This window comes from Triticum dicoccoides, chromosome 4B (genome assembly GCF_002162155.2).
Source record: "Triticum dicoccoides isolate Atlit2015 ecotype Zavitan chromosome 4B, WEW_v2.0, whole genome shotgun sequence".
NCBI lineage: Eukaryota > Viridiplantae > Streptophyta > Magnoliopsida > Poales > Poaceae > Triticum > Triticum dicoccoides.
In genome coordinates this window covers 314,279,121-314,299,765 of record NC_041387.1, presented here as the reverse complement: position 1 = coordinate 314,299,765, position 20,645 = coordinate 314,279,121, and positions in this window count along the sequence as shown.

Sequence of the window (20,645 nt, the reverse complement as noted above, 5' to 3'; positions counted from 1 at the left end):
CCTCACGGTTTCTCCTCCCTCCTCTCCGGTGAGCTCCTCCTCCCTCATCTCCGGTGAGCTCTTCCTCCCTCCTCTCCGGTGAGCTCCTCCTCCCTCCTCTCCTCCCATCCCCTCATGGTTTCTCCTTCCTACTCTCCGTTGCTCCGGTGAACTCCTCTCCGGCGACCTCCTCCTCCTCTCCTGCGATGTAGGCGAGCGCCTCTGCGGTCACCTCCTCCTCCTCCTCTCCGGCGAACTCCTCTCCGACGAACTCCTCTCCGGCAAAAGAACACGGCAAAAGAACGTACAAGATACAAAAACGGGAACAAAATTTGAAATAATATCGTGCAAAAAAACGAGCAAAAACGAGCAAAAAATGAGCAAAAAAATCGCGATCCAGATCCAAATTCAAAATTCAAAAATAGCAATGGCGCACGGTGGGGGTTAGACGGTGCGCCACTACTATTTTCCCGCCTTCAAAATTCAAAAATACTAATGGCGCACCGTGGCCTATACTAATGGCGCACCAGTGGTGCGCCATTAGTATACCAGATACTAATGGCGCGCCACTCGTGCGCCATTAGTAAAAAATACTAGTGGTGTGATACTAATGGCGCACCAGTAGTGCGCCATTAGTAGGCAAAACTGGTGCGCCATTAGTAGGCCTTCTCCTAGTAGTGATGGTATCTATGACTACTATGATGTGGAACAAATAGAAGAATTCATTGCTTTTATGGGTGCTTATGAAATTGAATCTTTGTTTAAAGAGTGTGAAAATCGTGATGATGTTGTTTACGGACCTGAAAATTTTGCTATACTTAAATATTGCTATGAAAAATATGAATTCAATTGCCATGTTGATGCATTTATTAAGGAAGTCTCCGCTGTCCAAGAAGAGACTAATATTTTTCAGGAGTCTATGGAAGAAGAAATTGATGAAACTGTGAGCTCATTGGATGAAAAAGATGACGAGGAGAGTGAAGAACAAAAGGAGGAAGAGTGGATTAGCTACCCGTGCCAACCTTCTAATGAGAGTAAATCTTCAACTCATACATTGTTTAATTCCCCTTCGTGCTTACCGAAGGATGATTGCTATGATGATTGTTATGATCCCGTTGATACTTTTGAAATATCCCTTTTTGATGATGCTTGCTATGCTTGTGGCCAAGATGCCAATATGAATTATGCTTATGGAGATGAACTTGCTATAGTTCCTTATGTTAAACATGAAATCGTTGCTATTGCACCCACCCATGATAGTCCTATTATCTTTTTAAATTCTCCCGACTACACTATATCGGAGAAGTTTGCTCTTATTAAGGATTTTATTGATGGGTTGCGTTTTACTACTACACATGATGATTTTGATAGATATAATATGCATGTGCTTGCTGCTCCTACTTGCAATTATTATGAGAGAGGAACTATATATCCACCTCTCTATGTTTCCAATATGATAAAATTGCAAGAAACTGCTTATACTATGCATTGGCCTTTACTTGGTGTGCATGAATTGTTCTTTTATGACATGCCGATGCATAGGAAGATAGTTAGAATTCGTTATTACATGATATATGTTACTTTGTGCTCACTACTAAATTACAAATCATTGTTAATTAAAATTGGCTTTTATACCTTGGGATCCGGGTGGATCCATTACTTGAGCACTATATGCCTAGCTTAATGGCTTTAAAGAAAGCGCTGCCAGGGAGACAACCCGGAGTTTTAGAGAGTCATTTATTTCTGTTGAGTGCTTTTATATAGTGTGGCACCCTGTCTTAGAGAAACCGGAACGCCCCGTATTCCAGCCCAGAGATTGAGGATAACTCTTCTGGAATACGGAACTACTTAGCATAGAACAAATCAGCTCTCTATTATTACAAAAATATGAATAGAAGGTCTCCAATATTACAATGAATAACATCGGTATGGCGATACTACGCCATCCTCAGTTTCTCTATGCAAGCAGCAGAACAACTTGAAGCAGCAAAAAAACTACTGGCAGCGGAACAACGACGAAGGTGGTGAACTCCACTCCGCAGGGACTCTAGCTGGAACGCTTATCCTAGCTCGCATAAACGGAAACCACGACAAGCAAGCAATCAAATCCGGTATGACCTGCAAACTAGCATGACACGCCAGGTCAGTACATTGAATGCACTTGCAAGCTCACAATAACCAGAAGCATTCAAGACAGACAACAACATGGCAATTACAGGTTAAACAGGAATTATCATGAGATTATCAGAATAACATGGCATGACCAACATAAACATGATACAGCTAGAACAATATGAGCATGACGATACTAGCATGCAATATGAGGACACTACATGCACCACTTATTCCGCTCGGGTTACCTCGTAACCAACACATGCATCACTTACCAACCTCGGACATCACACGATCATCTCAGGATCAAATCAAGCTTGGTATAAACAATACTGTAGCGATCATTAAATGACCACAAGGAGCTTGATCATTACCCACGACTCTCGCACAACATCACGAATATACACAACGTATCCTCGATACACGGTGATCCTTACGGCAATCACAACCACGACCAACACTTGGTCTCAAACTGTGATCCTTACGGCGATCACAACCATGACCAATACTTGGCTGGTGATCCTTACGGCGATCACAACCATGACCAATACTTGGCCCGTGATCCTTACGACGATCACAACCACGACCAATACTTGGCCCGTGATCCTTATGCCGATCACAACCACGACCAATACTTGGCCCGTGATCCTTACAGTGATCACAACCACTGGTTGTCATTAATCAAGTTATTCTTATTACTGTTGACTCACAGTGTGACCGACACGAAATGGGCCCTTATCCGTGGGCGCTGCTATCGATAGATTTGATATACACTCTGCAGAGGTTAGTACACTATACCCACACTACGAAACCCATGGCCTCGCACTCCCATTCGTGTGACCAATGGCGTTCCGACAAAACCGTCCTACTACCATGACACTCTCCCGGCCACTCCGACCAACTCCCCTTTGGGCTAAGTCATGGGTGGCCCCGTGTCTACCGAAGACACAACGACCACCGCCGTGGCCACGATCCCACTCGGGGACCCGGATCCATATAGCAACAATGGGCACACAAGGCTTAAGTCCGCCTACCTGATCAGGGTAGCGCGCGCCCATAACCTTCCCTCATTGGAGGCACCGGCGAGAAGCACAACAATAGACCCAGTTAGGGCCGTCCCATACCGGCAAGCGTGGTTGCACTAGTCAGCTCGATTCAGCTGCACCATGACTCAGCCAACAGTTGTTCAAGTTCAATTTAATCCGGTTAAACTTGAATGCAAATATGCTGAGCCATGATAAAGTAACATGATGCCAATTACAATGCATGAACATGATATCAACATAATCATGACGGTATCACATAACTATCCACCATACCAACAATGAATCATATCCATTGAGCATGGCATACTGACTAGCAAGAACATCACCAATACATACTTCTCTGAAACATAGCATGACCACTAGCATCAACAATAAATATCATGCAAGAACATATCAACAATGCCATCATGCAAGCATTTAACCAACTAGATGCAAGGGAACATGCATAACAACGGTACTCGGGACAGATGACAGTCATGCACCGAAGACCATCACCAATCATCAACATGTACTATTAGAAAGCATAAACATATGAAAGGAGATACTAGCAGGTAGAACATGATAACAGAGTACAAAACAACATAGCACAAAAGTGAACATGCAAATCTAAACATCACCGGAACAACGATAATCATATTTTCAACAAGCAAATATTTAATAAAGATTCAAGTTGAAAACCATGGCTACTGCATGACTATCATGCAAGTGGGTATTGTGGCTTGCCTGGGGTGGAAGAAATCACCGGGAGAAAGTGCGAGAAACTTGCGGAACGAATCACCGGAAAACCTTCTCTCTCGGAGGGGGCTGAATAAGGGCAAGAGCATAATGGTCATTTTCATAGTGTCAAACCATAGTGAAAGGGACACCAATAGAAAGGGCTCGATGAGACAAAACATTAGGCTTTGGAATCACCTCATTTGGAGTTACGGATAAAAAGATATAAGGGATTGACTGCCAATGGCCTATTTGTAAAAATTTATTTTACAGACTGGGCCAAAACAGAAAAACAGAAAGCGTATTCTAGGGATTACGCTTCCACTTATCCACGTCAGTGTGGACAGGTCAACGCGGGGCTGGCTCCTGGGATGCTGACAGGCGGGGGCCGCGCTACTTCTCTCTCTCCCCCCGCCTCCTTCTTCTTCTCCATCGACGCCCGACGGAGCAGAGGGAGGGGAGCGGCGCCGGCAGCCGTCCCGGCATCACCGGCCACCTCCGATGACACTCCGGCCACCGGAGTGACCAGGAAGAAGTGTCGCACCCGCCTGTTGGGTCTGCCCACGCTGGAGAGCGGCGGAGCAGGCAGAGCAACGGCCATGGCGGAGGAGGGCTTCAGACACCGACTGGGCTCATGGCAAATGGAGCTCCGGCGAGGGGAGAGGGCCTGGGGATGGTCGCCGGAGTGGTGGGGATCTACTAGTGGAGGAGGGGGAGAGGAACGAGCTCGGACTCGAGCTAATTTAGGAGGGAGGCCGCGGCGGCCATGACGGCGATGCCGAGCACAGAGAGCTCCCCGAGCTCGGGCTAGAGACTGGGCAGGGGGAGAGGAGGGTGGCGAGGCTGGTGGTGAGCTCGAGCGAGGCTGGGGATGGCTATTTATAGCGGGGGCGATAGGGATGGGCTCGGGTGCCGCCGAGCACGTCCGGCAGAGGCTCTAGCGACGGCCAGCGAGCACGGGGGGCACGGGGAAGGCGGCGAAGGGGATGCGAATGAGCCCCAGAGCTCACGAGCACAAGAGGTCGAGGGGGAAGCAGCCAAGCGACATTAATGCATGTCGGCACTGCTCACCCGTGGGCGCGCGCCGACGAGGAAGCAAATGGAGGGGGAGAGGGATCCAGGAGGACGGCGATGATGCGGGCTATCTGCTAGACATACTCACGAGCGCAAAGCCGACGAGAGGGGGAGGGGCCCGAGCAAGAAACCATTCTGGACGCGTCCATTGCATGCCAAAGCGGTGGTCACCGCGCAGACTGGCATCAAGAAGAGCCAAATGGCTGGCCAATGTTGTCTAGTGGTAAGTCCTTCGAAGGGTGGTTTCAACTGCGGTGGTAGCTTGGTGAAAAAGGCTCTTGTCAAATAGAAATCGCCCTCTAAAGTTTACTGCAGTAAACTTGGGTGAGCACTGGTGATCAATAGGAAGAGTTTTGGGAGCAATGGAGTTGTCTGCGAGGTTGAGGTAAAGAAGGACTTTCATCCTGGTAAGTCTGAGGAGAAATGGATCAAGATTTACTGCAGTTGCTTCACAACTAACCAAAATGGTCCAGAAACTAGATCATGATGGTGCACTCACATGGAGTGTCAACTTGGGCTAATATTGGGGAAAGCTTGATCATTTGGACATATGAAGATGATGTAAAAATCTTATGCCAAATGGACAAGCCAAAATGGCACTTGCTTCACAAACATCATTTCTATCCAGAAACTTGGAATAATTTTTGTGATCAAATGGATAAATGAAATGATTCCAAATGGAGTGGAGAGATTTTTTATGGATATAAGAATGATCTGGTAATTTATCAGGATTTTTGAAGCAATATAAAATGCACTTGCTTCACAACCTGAAAATATTGCCAGAATCAAAGATTTGCTCCTGTGCTCACATAGATAACTGGATGGGGCTGAAAATGGGTGGAGGGGGTTAATATGAGCACATTAAGGAGTGTGCAAAAGTTCAACTCATTTGGATACTCCTAGCTAGTACTTCCTTCACAAAGCCTTCTGTCTGGCAAAAACTTTGAAAATTCATTGAGGAAGATTGGCTAGGCAAATAAATTTGAACTTGTGCATGAGGCAATTATTTGGACATATAAACATGCCCAAAAAGGTTGGGATCCACTAGGAGAAATATAAATTATACTTCCTTCACAAGGTGCCATTCAGGGCAGCATGGAAAAAGGAATATTGGGGAATTATTTTTGAACTATCCAAGGAAATGTTTGGGCATATTTGAGCTATATATGACCCAAAGGAATTATGAGAATTGTTTGGGAATTTTTGGATGGACTGAAATATAGGTTGCTTCACAACCTAGGGCAGATAGGGTTATTCCTTTAGTGAAAAAGGAACTTTCCCTAGAAAAAGATTTTAGGGTTTGGTCAAGGAGTGAAGGGACATGATCTTGGCAACGTTTTGAGTATGATGATCCACATGGAAGGAGGAAATGAGGATGATTTCCTAGGTGGCAAGGCCATAGAACCACTCCAAAAAGAAAAATGGAGCAAAAACCAATTAAATCCAAAGAAAAAGAAAAGGGCCAAAATCCAGGCTGTTACAACTCTTACCCCCTTAAATAAATCTCGTCCTCAAGATTCTATTGCTCGGGGAACAAGTATGACTTGAGGACACCGTTTCCAACTTGGGTATCCTTGTTCCTTTATTTATTGTTCCCCCAAGAATTTCATAACATGCACTTACCTTGTTGTGGGGTGGTTTGCTTCACCTTTCCACAAATTCTGACGGGTTTTTGCTCACATACCAAATCTTTTTGTTGATGTGAATTTTCTCATATCTGCGGTGATATCCAATGAATATGAGTATAGATTTTCCTTTGGTCATGAAACCTTTTTACTTCTGTCATGTGGTTGCTCCAAATAAATGCAGGCCTTCTGGTTTCAATAAGTGCTGAGAATTATCATGGCCATCTTCTGACGGGGTCTGACTGATCACAGATGGCACTGATTTATCTTGATTTATTTCTTTGGCTCGAGCATGAGATATGTACCAAAGATTTGATCGCCTGCTGTTGTGAGCAATATAACGGTGTATGGAGTTATAGCTGTGTCATACCTCAAATATTTACATCTTGAGATTGGCCCAACAGGGGGCTGACAGACAATAGTTTTTGCTGACAGACTGACCATGTACTTGATTCTGTCAGTGAGGATACCGGGTCTGAGCCGATTGTTCAGCTTTTGATTTTTCTCATTTTGTTGGTATACCCATCTGTGGCAATAGGCTGTGATATGCTTTAACACTGCCGCTGAGGTCAGACTGCTGAGGTTGCACAGGAATCTTGGATCTGACAGAACAAACTTGGATATTCCATGCTAACCATGTTAATAGGGTCAGCGGGATATGAAAATCCTTGCAAATAGATTAGGCCCTTGAGAGTATCCTTTGGGGATCCATATGGAATAATGGCTTTCAACTGACTTGGGTATCAAGACCCTGATGGTCGTGCAAAAATCATCATACCGTTGCTATCATTCTCATCCTTTTGACGGTCATGATTTTCTTTGTTAGGATACCTTACTGAAATAACTTGGCCACACATATCCTTGATTCTTCGTATGACCATGGACGCGATTAGTGCAATATTTTTGACATTAGTCCTTGTGCTTGTTTTCTAACCTGGGTCCGCACACATATGACATATATCCGGGGTTTGTAGTTGTACGAAGCTCATTGTTGAGGCCAATCATATAAGAAGGTGACAAGGTTTTATGACATCTCCTTATCAACTTGCAGGAATAATGACCTTGGTGACCATTGTCAAAACTGTGGATTCTGTGATGTCATCTCCAGATCTTGTCGATCCTTGCAATTCAGGAGATGTATCTCTGCTTATTTTCCTTTGCCTGACTGGGGAGGTTGTTGAATCCTTACTTTCCTTAGGTATATCTGTTGGATCACTCTGACAAAATTATTGCAAGTCTGGTCCTTGAGTAGTACTGCCATACATCGGCAACTCATCCTATAATCTCTGAGGATGGTGCAATATTGTGGTACTGACGCGGACTGGGTAGCTTACGAGAGAAGCCATCCGAGTAGCTTGCTGAGGAAGACTTGTTTAACTTCTGCTCAAAGCTTTCGTCTGGGTATCGTGCAGATGAAGGCTCTATAGCTTACACACGAAGCTTGATCTGATTATTATGCTGGAAAAGTTTGACTTCCGTACTTGAGAAGCTTCTCCTCAGGTTTGCTTGTTTAGAAAATTTCATTTCCGTTTGTCAGAAGCTTTTACCGAGGTATCTTGCTGAGAAAGACTGGGTATCGTGGGCCGGAAATTGTTCACATATCATACCGAGGAAAATGGAGGGGCCTTGCATCATAAATTTCTTCCGATAGCGTGTGGAAGAAGACTGAGTTTCTTATATCCAAAACTTCATACTAATATGCAGACTGAAATCCATACACACGCCCATAATATTCTGAGGCTGATTATTTGCATGCGAAAAATGGTTTGACTGTCTTCCTTGAGCATATCGCGTTCTAAATTTATTTTGGATGATAACATATGTCAAACATCATGCATTGCTGAGCCAAATTTTTGTATATGATCCATACCTCTGTCTGAAGATATACCATTGATCTTGTACCTGACTTGTCTTTTTGCTGGCTGGATCATAACTGTTGTGAGGATTTTGCACTGAGGTAGACTCGATGTTGATAATCAATTCAATCCACCATTGGTATTCTGAGCAGATTTTAATCCCATAATGCAGTTGACTGGGTAGCCAATAATGTCTAGCTGAGCTTCTTTCAAATATTTCAAATCCTTATTGCTTCTTTGAGTCCGGTGTCGGTGGATGAGCAATTCTTTATAGGGGAAAAATAATGTAACACCGGGGCCCAAAAAGAAAGAAGCAAAAGAAAACTCAACTAAACAAAAACACACAACAGCAATCAATTCACACACAATCAATGTCACATATTACTGCTAGTCACACAATTTACATGCCTACTTAAGCACACAAATTTCGTGGAATCTCCGGTACTACGATCTAACATGTTGTGACGATGTGCACGAGGACGAATAAATGTGTGGAAGAATCGGTGTAAACAGCGCTACACCAAGTGCTAGCTTATCCAGGTAGCAACCTGGACTAGCTCGGAGGTAAGGACGTACTGGGTAATCATGCAATGGGACACGAAGGTCGCAACCACATTATTATCAAGCGGACGGAAAAATATCTGTACTCGTCCAAGAAATAGGATTGCGGGGAAAAACTGAGGCTGTTGACATTGCCCTACCTTGATTACTAAGATCATTAAGGGTTGCTGCTACCTCTTGAGCATTGCGTTGGATTTCCCCAAAGAGGAGAGGATGATGCAGCAAAGTAGCGTAAGTATTTCCCTCAGTTTTTGAGAACCAAGGTATCAATCCAGTAGGAGACCACGCACAAGTCCCTCGTACCTACACAAAACGATAGCTCCTCGCAACCAACGCGATTAGTGGTTGTCAATCCCTTCACGGTCATTTACGAGAGTGAGATTTGATAGAGATGATAAATAATATTTTTGGTATTTTTGGTATATAGATGCAAAGTGAAAAGTAAAAGGCAAAGTAAAAAACAAAGCAAGTAATAAAGTAAATGAAGATTGATATGATGAGAATAGACCGGGGGCCATAGGTTTCACTAGTGGCTTCTCTCAAGAGCATAAATATTCTACGGTGGGTGAACAAATTACTGTTGAGCAATTGACAGAATTTAGCACAGTTATGAGTATATCTAGGTATGATCATGTATATAGGCATCACGCCCGAGACAAGTAGATCGAAACGATTCTGCATCTACTACTATTACTCCACTCATCGACCGCTATCCAGCATGCATCTAGAGTATTAAGTTAAAAACAGAGTAATGCCTTAAGCAAGATGACATGATGTAGAGGGATAAATTCATGCAATATGATTAAAAAAAACCATCTTGTTATCCTCGATGGAAACAATACAATACATGCCTTGATGCCCCTTCTGTCACTGGGAAAGGACACCGCAAGATTGAACCCAAAGCTAAGCACTTCTCCCATTGCAAGAACTACCAATCTGGTTGGCCAAACCAAACGGATAATTCGAAGAGACTTGCAAAGATAACTCAATCATACATAAAAGAATTCAGAGAAGATTCAAATATTATTCAAGATAAGCTGGATCATAAACCCACAATTCATCGGTCTCAACAAACACACCGCAAAAAGAAGATTACATCGAATAGATCTCCATGAGAGAGGGGGAGAACATTGTATTGAGATCCAAAAAGAGAGAAGAAGTCATCTAGCTACTAGCTATGGACCCGAAGGTCTGAAGTAAACTACTCACACTTCATCGGAGGGGCTATGGTGTTGATGTAGAAGCCCTCCATGGTGGATTCCCCCCTCTGGCGGAGCTCCAGAACAGGCCCCAAGATGGGATATCGTGGATACAGAAGGTTGCGGCGGTGGAATTAGGTTTTTGGCTCCTCTTCTAATCTTTTGGGGATACATAGTTATATATAGGAGGAAGGCGTACATTGGTGGAGCAACAGGGGGGCCACGAGGCAGGGGGCGCACCCTAGGGGGGGGCACCCTCATGACCGACTCTTTTTTTCCTTGGAGCAGGGTCCAAGTCTCCTGGATCACGTTCGGTGAGAAAATCACGTTCCCGAAGGTTTCATTCCGTTTGGACTCCATTTGATATTCCGTTTCTTTGAAACACTAAAATAGGGAAAAAACAGCAATTCTGGGCTGGGCCTCCGGTTGATAGGTTAGTCCCAAAAATAATATAAAAGTGGAAAATAAAGCCCGATATAGTCCAAAACAGTAGATAAAGTAGCATGGAGCAATCAGAAATTATAGATACATTGGAGACGTATCAGGCATCCCCAAGCTTAATTCCTGCTCGTCCTCGAGTAGGTAAATGATAAAAAAAGAATTTTTGATGCAGAGTGATACTTTGGCATAATTTCAATGTAAATCTTCTTAATTGTGGCATGAATTTTCAGATCCAAAAGATTCAAGAAAAAAGTTCATATTGATATAAAGAATAATAATACTTCAAGCATACTAATCAAAGCAATCATGTCTTCTCAAAATAGCATGGCAAAAGAAAGTTCATCCCTACAAAATCATATAGTTAGGCTATGCTTCATTTTCGTCACACAAAGATGTTCCCAACTTCTATACCCCCGATGACAAGCCAAGCAATTGTTTCATACTTAAATAATCTCAAACTTTTTCAACCTTCACGCAATACATAAGCGTGAGCCATGGATATAGCACTATGGGTGGAATAGAATATGATGATGGGGATTGTGTGGAGAAGACAAAAAAGGAGAAAGTCTCACATTGAAGAGGATAATCAACGGGCTATGGAGATGCCCATTAATTGATGTCAACATGAGGAGTAGGGATTGCCATGCAACGGATGCACTAGAGCTCGGATGCTCAACAAAAGAAAATTAGTGGGTGTGCATCCAACTCGCTTGCTCATGAAGACCTAGGGCATTTGAGGAAGCCCATCGTAGGAATATACAAACCAAGTTCTATAATGAAAAATTCCCACTAGTATAATAAGACAACTTATGAGACTCACTACATGAAGAACAAGGTGCTACTTTGAAGCACAATATATGAGACTCACTACATGAAGAACAAGGTGCTACTTTGAAGCACAAGTGTGGAAAAAGAGATAGTAGCATTGCCCTTTTTATTTATTTTCTTTTTTTTGGGCCTTTCCTTTTTTTCGGCCTTTCTCTTTTTTTTGTTTGGGCAATGATCTAATAATGATGATCATCACACTTCTATTGATTACAACATGAGGATTACAACTCGAAACTTAGAACAAGATATGACTCTATATGAATGCCTCCGGCAGTGTACCGGGATGGTGCAATGAATCAAGAGTGACATGTATGAAAAATAATGCATGATGGCTTTGCCACAAATACGATGTCAACTACATGATCATGCAATGGCAATATGACAAAAGTAATGTATGTCATGATGATGATGATGGAAGTTGCATGGCAATATATCTCGGAATGGCTATGGAAATGCCATGCAATATAACTAGACCAAAAGAATTTCTGCCGAGACTTTTGTAAGCATTGGGACCGAAAAGATCCATGTGAAGTAGCTCGAGCGGCCTCCTTGTGGTCATGATGTTCTTCACGGGATGCCTTCCTCCTACCTGTTTACCTGCTTGACAAGCGTTGCAAAGTCTATCCTTATCAAATATGACATCTTTAATACCAAGGATATGATCTCCTTTAATAAGGTTGTCAAGGTTTCGCATGCCCACATGACCTAACCGTCTATGCCACAACCAACCTTTAGAGGATTTAGCAGTTAAGCAAGTTCTAGGTTGAGCCTTTTTAGTGAAATCAACAATGTATAGATCACCTTTGCATATGCCAGTAAAGACCATTTTATGATTATCTCTACGAAACACTTGGCAATCTACTTCGGTAAATAGAACAACTGAAGCCAAAGTCAGCAAGTCTAGAAACAGAAAGCAGATTATAGCCAAGGGATTAAACAAGCATGACATTTTGTATGGAGCTATCATGTGAGATGGCCACCTTACCGAGGCCAACCACCTTACCTTTGAGTTATCACCAAAAGTGACATACTTTCGAGGGCCGTGGTTTTCAACAAGCTCACGAAACATATCTTTATCTCCGGTCATGTGATCGGTACATCCACTATCAAAAACCCATTCTTTTCCTCCTGCCATGTATCCCCAAAGATTTTCCATAATACCAAAGTGTCTCATTGCATCATCAAGATCAAAGTAACTATCATCATCCTCATCATAGTATCCATGTTCAACATCGGCATGTGGTGGATCAATTCCTAGAGAGGGTGATTCATTAGAATGAGTTTGACAATGACCTTTTATGAATTTTAATATCTTCGGAAATAATATTGCTAATAATTCCAACATCTTCTTTGGCACAAATAAGATTTGTAAGCTCAAATAGATAATCACCAAACTTAGGATCATTGGAATTCATCTTACTCAAGGCAATAGACTTATGGAGAATTTTATCTAGATTTTGCAAGGAATAATTTGGAAATCGTTCCTCAAGAAATTTCCATATGGTATAGGCACACTTAAGAGTAGGCAAGCAACCAATCAAGTTTCTAGGCAAGCCTCTAGTGATAGGATCAACAGTTCTAAGATTGTGAATCATGTCAATTGACTCATCAAGAGTAGGATGCATAGGATCAACATGAGGTGCACAAGGGCTAGTAATGTACTTGTTCAAATGATATTCATTGAAAATCACAAGCATCTCATTTTTCCACTCATGAAAACACTCTCCATCAAGTATAGGCACTCTATGTCTAAGACTCCCCAAAGTAGAGTCATCCATCTTCCTCCAATGGTGCTTAAACCAAAGCAATGGAGACCAAAGCTCTAATACCAATTGAAAGGATCGAGAAGAGGTGTCTATAGGGGGGGTGATTAGACACTCAACACACAAATTTGACACTTTTTAAGTTTTTCAAGTTTGGGTGGAGTTTTAGTACAAGTCTAACCATTCACAATACAAATCAAGCAAGCATGCAAAGAGTATATGAGCAGCGGAAAGTAAAGCATGCAACTTACAAGAAAGCAAAGGGATGGGATTGGAGTGTGCAAACGCAATTGGAGACATGAATGTTTTTGTCGTGGTTCTGATATTTGGTGCTATCGTACATCCACGTTGATGGAGACTTCAACCCATGAAGGGTAACGGCTGTGCGAGTCCACGGAGGGCTCCACCCACGAAGGGTCCACAAAGAAGCAACCTTGTCTATCCCACCATGGCCATCACCCACGAAGGACTTGCCTCACTAGGGTAGATCTTCACGAAGTAGGCGATCTCCTTGCCCTTACAAACTCCTTGGTTCACTCCACAATATTGTTGGAGGATAATTTGAGTGGAAAGCAACTTGGGGAAGGCTAGAGATCAAGATTCATATGGTTGGAATGGCATATCTTGGTCTCAACACATGAGTAGGTGGCTCTCTCTCAAAAAATGAGTAGTGGAAGTGTAGGCATGATCTGATGGCTTTCCTCACGAATGAGGAGAGGGTGCAGGGGTATATATAGCCTACACACAAAAACTAACCGTTACACACATTATACCAAACTCGGTGGGACCGAATGAGAAAACTCGGCCGGACCGATTCAGTGCATATGTGACCATTAGGCAATTTCGGTGGGACCGATATGATCAACTCGGTGGGACCGATGTGCAAGGGTTAGGGTAAAACCTCATCTCGGTTTGGCCAATTACACAACTCGGTGGGACTGATTTGGTAATAAGTAAAACAGAGAGTTGGTCAGGCAAACTCGGTGTGACCGATTACGTATTCTTGATGGGACCAAAAATATTGCAATAGACAACAGAGAGTTTGCAAGCCCATCTCAGTGAGACCGAGATCCTTATTGTGAAACCGAAAAGACTAGGGTTTCTGGCAGTGACTATGTCAAATGAACTCGGTGGCGCCGGATGGATCAAATCAGTGGGGCCGAGTTTGACTTTTGGTTTGGGACATATGTGGATGTGAAAAAGTGGTTGAGGGCTTTGGAGCATATCACTAAGCATTTTGAGCAAGCAAGCCATTAAGCAACACCTCATCCCCTTTTAATAGTATTGGCTTTCCTATTGACTCAATGTGATCTTGGATCACTAATATAGAAATTGTAGAGTCCTGAGCTTTGAGCTTGTGCCAATCCTTTGTCCTTAGCATCTTGAAGGGGTTCCACATCCTCTTGTCCATGCCACTCCACTGTTGGGCTTATCTGAAATATATTAGATGAAAGTATTAGTCCAACAAGAGATATGTTGACATTAATTACCAAAATCACCCAGGGAGCACTTGTGATTTCAGGTGTGTCGATCTGTCGGTCACTCTTGAGAATGGCTAGGTGGGGTGAAGCTGGTAGTATGGCACATGGAGCTTGTCGAACGTCTGAACAGATAGAACATTGAGTCCTGCTCCACCATCAATGAGAGTCTTGGTGATGACCACGTTACTGATGACGGGGGAGTAGAGCATGGGGAGCATGCCAGTGGTGGCCGCGGACTTGAGCCGGTCAGTCGAAGGTGATGGCGCACTTGGACCACTTGAGAGGGCAAGTTGCTTCAGGCTTGGGGAGCGCCACATTTACCTTGCGCGCAAACTGCTTGAAGACGCGGTGGGAAGCTGGGGCCTCTGAGCCGCCCAAGATGCAGGCAATGGCCCGAGGCTCCTGGAATCCCCCTGCCCCCTCATCCTGGTGGTGATCTTCTTCCCTCCTCGTCGGTGGAGGCAGAGGAGGCAAAGCTGCGTTGCGCTGAGGTCGATCCTCACGAGGCTGCTCCCTCTAGTTTTCCTTGCGAGGCTAGCCCTGCCAGCGGTCCTCAAGAGGCTGGTCGCACCACTCCTGACAACGGTTGCGTCCATCCCAGCATCCTCCACCTCGGCCACTTTCGCAACTGTAGCCTCGATCGTTGCGCTCGGGGCGTCGACCGAGGCGCCCGTCACGGAGAGCCCTGAGTTCCTGGCAGTCGCTGGTGTTGTGACTGTAAACGTTGTGGAAGGCGCATAATGGCCGCTTGCCCTTGGATGACTCGGGGTGGTCGCAGACGCGCTTCGTCTCTGGCTCGGCCGCAAGTACGGCTGGCCCCTTGCGCTTCACGTCCTTGGTCTTGGTCTTCTTGTCTTCTAGATCAGCATCGGGGAGCTCAAGGAGGGAGAGGCGTCCTTCCTCAGCCCTTGCACACTTGTTCGCCATATTGAACATCTCTAGCACGGTGTAGAGATCCTCGTGGATGGTAAGCTCCTCCTTCATCTTGACATCGCGGACGCCATCGGTGAACGCGGAGATGATGGCCTCGTCGGACACCTTGGTAATCTTGAGGCGAACGTTGTTGAAGCACTGGATATACTTCTGCAGGGTTTCTCCAGGTTGCTATTTGATGCGGTGCAGGTCACCCACGGCCGGCGGACAGTCGCGAGTGCCCTGGAAGTTGGCGATGAAACATCTACGCATCTCCTCCCAGGAAGAAACCGACCCCTCGGTCAGGTTCAGGAGCCAAGAATGCGCGCCATCCTTGAGGGTCATCGGGGACCAGTTTTCCATGATCTTCTCGTTGCCGCTGGCCACTTTGATGCTCAGCTCGTAGAGCTGCAGGAACTCGACGGGGTCGGCGGTGCCATCGTAGCATGGAGGTTGGTCGGGCTTGAACTTGCTTGGCCAGATGAAGTTGCGGAGCTCCAGAGTGAACGCGCGGCATCCTGTCGTGGCCACCGGAGGTCGTCAAGGGGGTGGAACATGATCCTGGTGCACGCGCACTACCACCTCCTGTGGCGGCACGCGAGCCTGGTGCTAGGGTGCTGGAAGCACGCGCGCTTCTCCTTGCGGACGCTGCACCACCTGGCAGCTCACGTCATCCCGAGTCAGCGCTGGGCACTGCGGGTCGCGCCATGGAGCCATACGCCTCGGCTCGATGATGGCGCCCCGGGCCGAAGGTGGTGGAGGAGCCCCGTGCGCCACGTCGCCCGCTGCAGGTTATTGCTGAGGCAGCGAGCGAGCTGGACCGTCGAAGCCCCCGTGCATGACGCTGATGAGCTCGGCGATCCGCTCGAGCCACTCCTCGTAGAGATCACCCACCGGGAGGTAGCGAAGAAGCTCCCGTGCAATGAGGAGAGCGGCATGCGCGTCCACCTGGCCGCAATGCGCGTGGGATGACGAAGCTGCTGGGGTCAGTGATGGAGTAGCGGTGCGACCGTCACGGCGCACGACAGGTGCAGCGATGAAGCTTGCTGCTCATGGCCGGCAGGGTTCATGGCGGTGTTGGCCACCAGAGAAGGAGCTCGGCAGGCACAACCGTCACCCACCGGAGCTGTCTGAGCGACGTGGGCGGCGACTGCTGCCCGACACTTGGCGCGAGCCCAGCGAGCGTCAGCCATGGAGGTGTCGTTGCGGTGGAGGACTGGTTGACGAAAGAGAAGATCCGACACACTCCTACCTGGCGTGCCAAATGTCGAATTTAGGGATCCACAAATGCTTGAGAGGTTCGAACTCTGGGGTGCGTGTGGTGATCTCAACCTGCCTAGCCTGCCTACTCGCGATCCTCCTAAGCCTAGCGTGTCGAGCTTAAAGAGACACGAAGACACAGAGATTTATACTGGTTCGGGGCACCATTATGGTGTAATACCCTAATCCATTGTGGTGTGGTGGATTGCCTCGGAGGGCTGAGGATGAACTAGTACAGAGGATGAACAAGCCTCAGTAGGTGAGGTGTTCTTGAGCTGGTGTGGTGTATGCTAGCTCTATTCATTCTGAACTCGTTTTTTTTCTACGGTGGTGGCTAGTCCTATTTATAGTGCCTTGGTCCTCTTCCCAAATATGAGCGGGAAGGGATCCCACAACGGCGGGATTTGAAAGGGGACAAGTAATACAGTCTATCCTGACAAAATTAGTCTTCGCCTACGAAAAGCCTCTGGTCGTGACGCTGCGGTGGGCTCGTCGATGACCTCCGTCCTGGCGGTCTTGGTCTTGTTGCACCAGAATGGAAACCTTTGGCAGATTCCTCAAGACTCCGCGCCTGTGGCTTGCCTCCTTTGCACTGTAGAGGAAACCTGCGCTCTGCATCCGCCTAGCGCCCACCTGACCTTGGTCGTCATGGCTCACGTCAGCTGAGCCTCGTGAGGCAGCTTGCATAGAACTCTCCGCCCCTCAGGAGCCCTCCTGAGGAGGACGATCCCTTCGGGGGTCTTGGTGTTGCCCGCCTCACAAGGCTTAGCCCCTCGTGAGGGTCTTGCGGTGTTGGTGTTGAAGATGGGCCATACCAGCCTGTCGATGGAGCCACGTGGTAGGCCGCAGGAAGGCAGGGCTGGATACCCCCGAATCCAGGACACCGACAAAGACCGGTTGGATGACCAGTCTGTACTACTTTCACCCCCTTTCCTTCCTGTTTGTACCAAGTCCGATGTACATACTAAATTCCCCCAGCCCACTTTATTTCTCGTTTGAACCAAGTACAAGATTTGACTCCATGAAGTAGCTTTACCTCTAAGAATAGAAGAAAAAAATAGGTGACGTTGGACCATCCGATTGAGAGGGGCTAAGAGGTAGAAAATGATGCACATGCAGCAACATAGCAAGCTGGGGAAGTAGAGCTAAGGCGGTTTCGAAGGAACATATACCTGAAGGTCGTCGGGATGTGGATAGGTGGGCGGCGGGAGGCCGGATCCGCCCACACTAGGGCAACGACGAAGGGATCGGAGGACCTCCCACGCTGGCGCTCGGCCAGAGATAACGGTGCGGCCGGCAGTGGGTCTCCTCCCTCGCTATCGACGATGGCCTAAACACTGCCCCTCCTCCCCTTCACCGGCGGAGGGGGATACATCCGGATCTGTAACCAGCGATGAGGATAGAAAGACAGTGTTTTTTGAAGGGAGAAAGACAGTGTTACCACCCCTATCTTTTTTAGATCTGGAGAGGATGAGAGTGTGTGAATAGAGCAACCCTAGAAAGCAAGCGCGGAGGCTCCGGCCTGTATATATGTAGTGGGGTAGTTTTCCTTTTTCACTCCATCAAAACAATTGTTTAAAATTGTGTACTACATGCCAGGTTGCCGTTTTTTTAGTTGTTGATTGTTTTTTGAGATAGCTACCCGCTTGTTCCAAGTGGTGTTAGGTGTGCTAGGTCGCACTTTGTATCGTTCAAGTCTGGTACAAGTCCCTCCATTAAATGAACAACCACCCCCTCGTAAAAATTGTGAACAAGCCCATGGCTAAAATTATCGGAAACGTGGGTTGCCCCAACATGCATTATTATTTATATTTTCTACTCCCTCTGTTCCTAAATATAAGTCTTTTTTATTAGCCACACCTAAGACAATAATTTTTTATTAGCAGTGAACCCCACATGTCACAGACACAAAAAGTGTGGCAAGATTCCCTTAGGCAAGCCAACGTGTGTCTAACAATTTGAGCAACTCAAGTTAGGAAAGTGTGGCAAGTGTGGGAAAAATAATGTGGCAACATAAGACAAACATAGTCACAATCCAAACAGCCCCGTAATTTTTTGTGACATGCATGAACATTTGGTTATTTAAATTTATAGTCAAAATTTGGCAAGGTGCATCAAATCAACACATGCAAGTATCAAAAGGAAAGTCACAGCATGCATGCATGTGTTGTACTCCCTCCGTTTCCAAATATAAGTCTTTTTAGAGATTGCAACAAGTGACTACATACGAAACAAAATATGTTTACATACATCTGTATGTTGTAGTCCATTTGAAATGTCTAAAAAGACATATCGAGTGCAGTGCTTTGATGTGTCGCGTCAACTCGTACAAGACCGAGAAGTTTGATTACTACAACGCCCTCTCCCTCGCGGAGTGAGCTCCGGTGCCTTAACTGCACCTGCCTTTGGCTGCATGACAGGTGGGCCACCCACCTATTGGGCCCACCTGTCATAGACGCAAAGGTAGGAGCATTAAGTCAATGAAGATGCGCCCCTCCCTCGCGCATGAGCGTGGTGGCTGGCACGACTAGTAGAAGCTTTCGCCACACGCTATCCCTCCCGCACGAGGTGGATAGACATGCAGCAGTGGATTCGATACTGTAGAAGTAGTAGTAACATCATTGTTCGTCTTCTAGAAGAGGTGAAGAGCCAAGCGCAACCGGAACGTGGCAGTTGTGAACGCTCGTGTGGCAGTCTTTGTGTAGGGGTGGGGCGTGGTACGGTGCCTTGGAGCACGCATATAGCCTGGCTCTTGCATGAGACAAAATTGCTATTTGAGCCCACTATTGTAGTACTAGTACTTGCTAGTATAGCCCTGTAAACCAGAAAGGAGTATTTGCCTTTCTAGAGATTTCAACAAGTGCCTTGGAGCACGCATATAGCCAGTATCTTGCATGAGACAAAATTGCTATTTGAGCCCACTATTGTAGTACTAGTACTTGCTAGTATAGCCCTATAAACCGAAAAGGAGTATTTGCCTTTCTAGAGATTTCAACTAGTGACTAGACTACACTGCGTGCGATACTCCCTCCCTTCCGGTTTATAGGGCTCAAGTCTCAAATCTCATCAACCAAGGCATTTTGCGATTGGAGGAATGTATCTCGTACTTTATAAAAGTACCCTAATTAAACTCATGCATTAATTACGTAGTTCTCTCATTTTCCTCTTTGCCTTGGTCGCAGTGCACAATATTGTGCACTCCTATATGACTAGCCGCTCTATCTACATGCGGGACATCAAAGCATATGGGCCCGCGTGCCATCCGCCAAATCACAGCGAGGTGCTACAGTCGAGACTCACCAGTCACCCCGGTGTGGCCGTCATGACCCGTCATATCACAAAACCCACACCTTTACCAGCAGTGGTAAAGTGGCCTCGAAGTTGGACTGGACGAAGCAACCATCATTTCACTGGAACGCTCATTGAAGCCCTTTCTCCCATTTCTTGAAGAAACCTCACTCCAGGCTACTCACTTCTGCCATTTTTCTTCTGTACCGATGAAGGAAAGGTGGGCGAATCAGTGATGTTGCTATATTTTCGTTCCAAGAATCTTCTTTTTGCGAAGCACCGATCGATTCTCACAGCTTATTCTTTTCCCGTTTCATTGCGATTGTGGTTTCCTTTTGATTGCTTTTTGTTTGTCAGTTCATTGATGGATCCTAGAGCACTAGGCAAAGAGTTGTCGGCGGACAACCCACTGGAGACAGCGATCTCTAGGAAGTGAGCACCGACAACGAGTTGACCATGTTGGCGGGCGAACCCATGGAGACGAAGAACTCCAAGAAACAAGCACT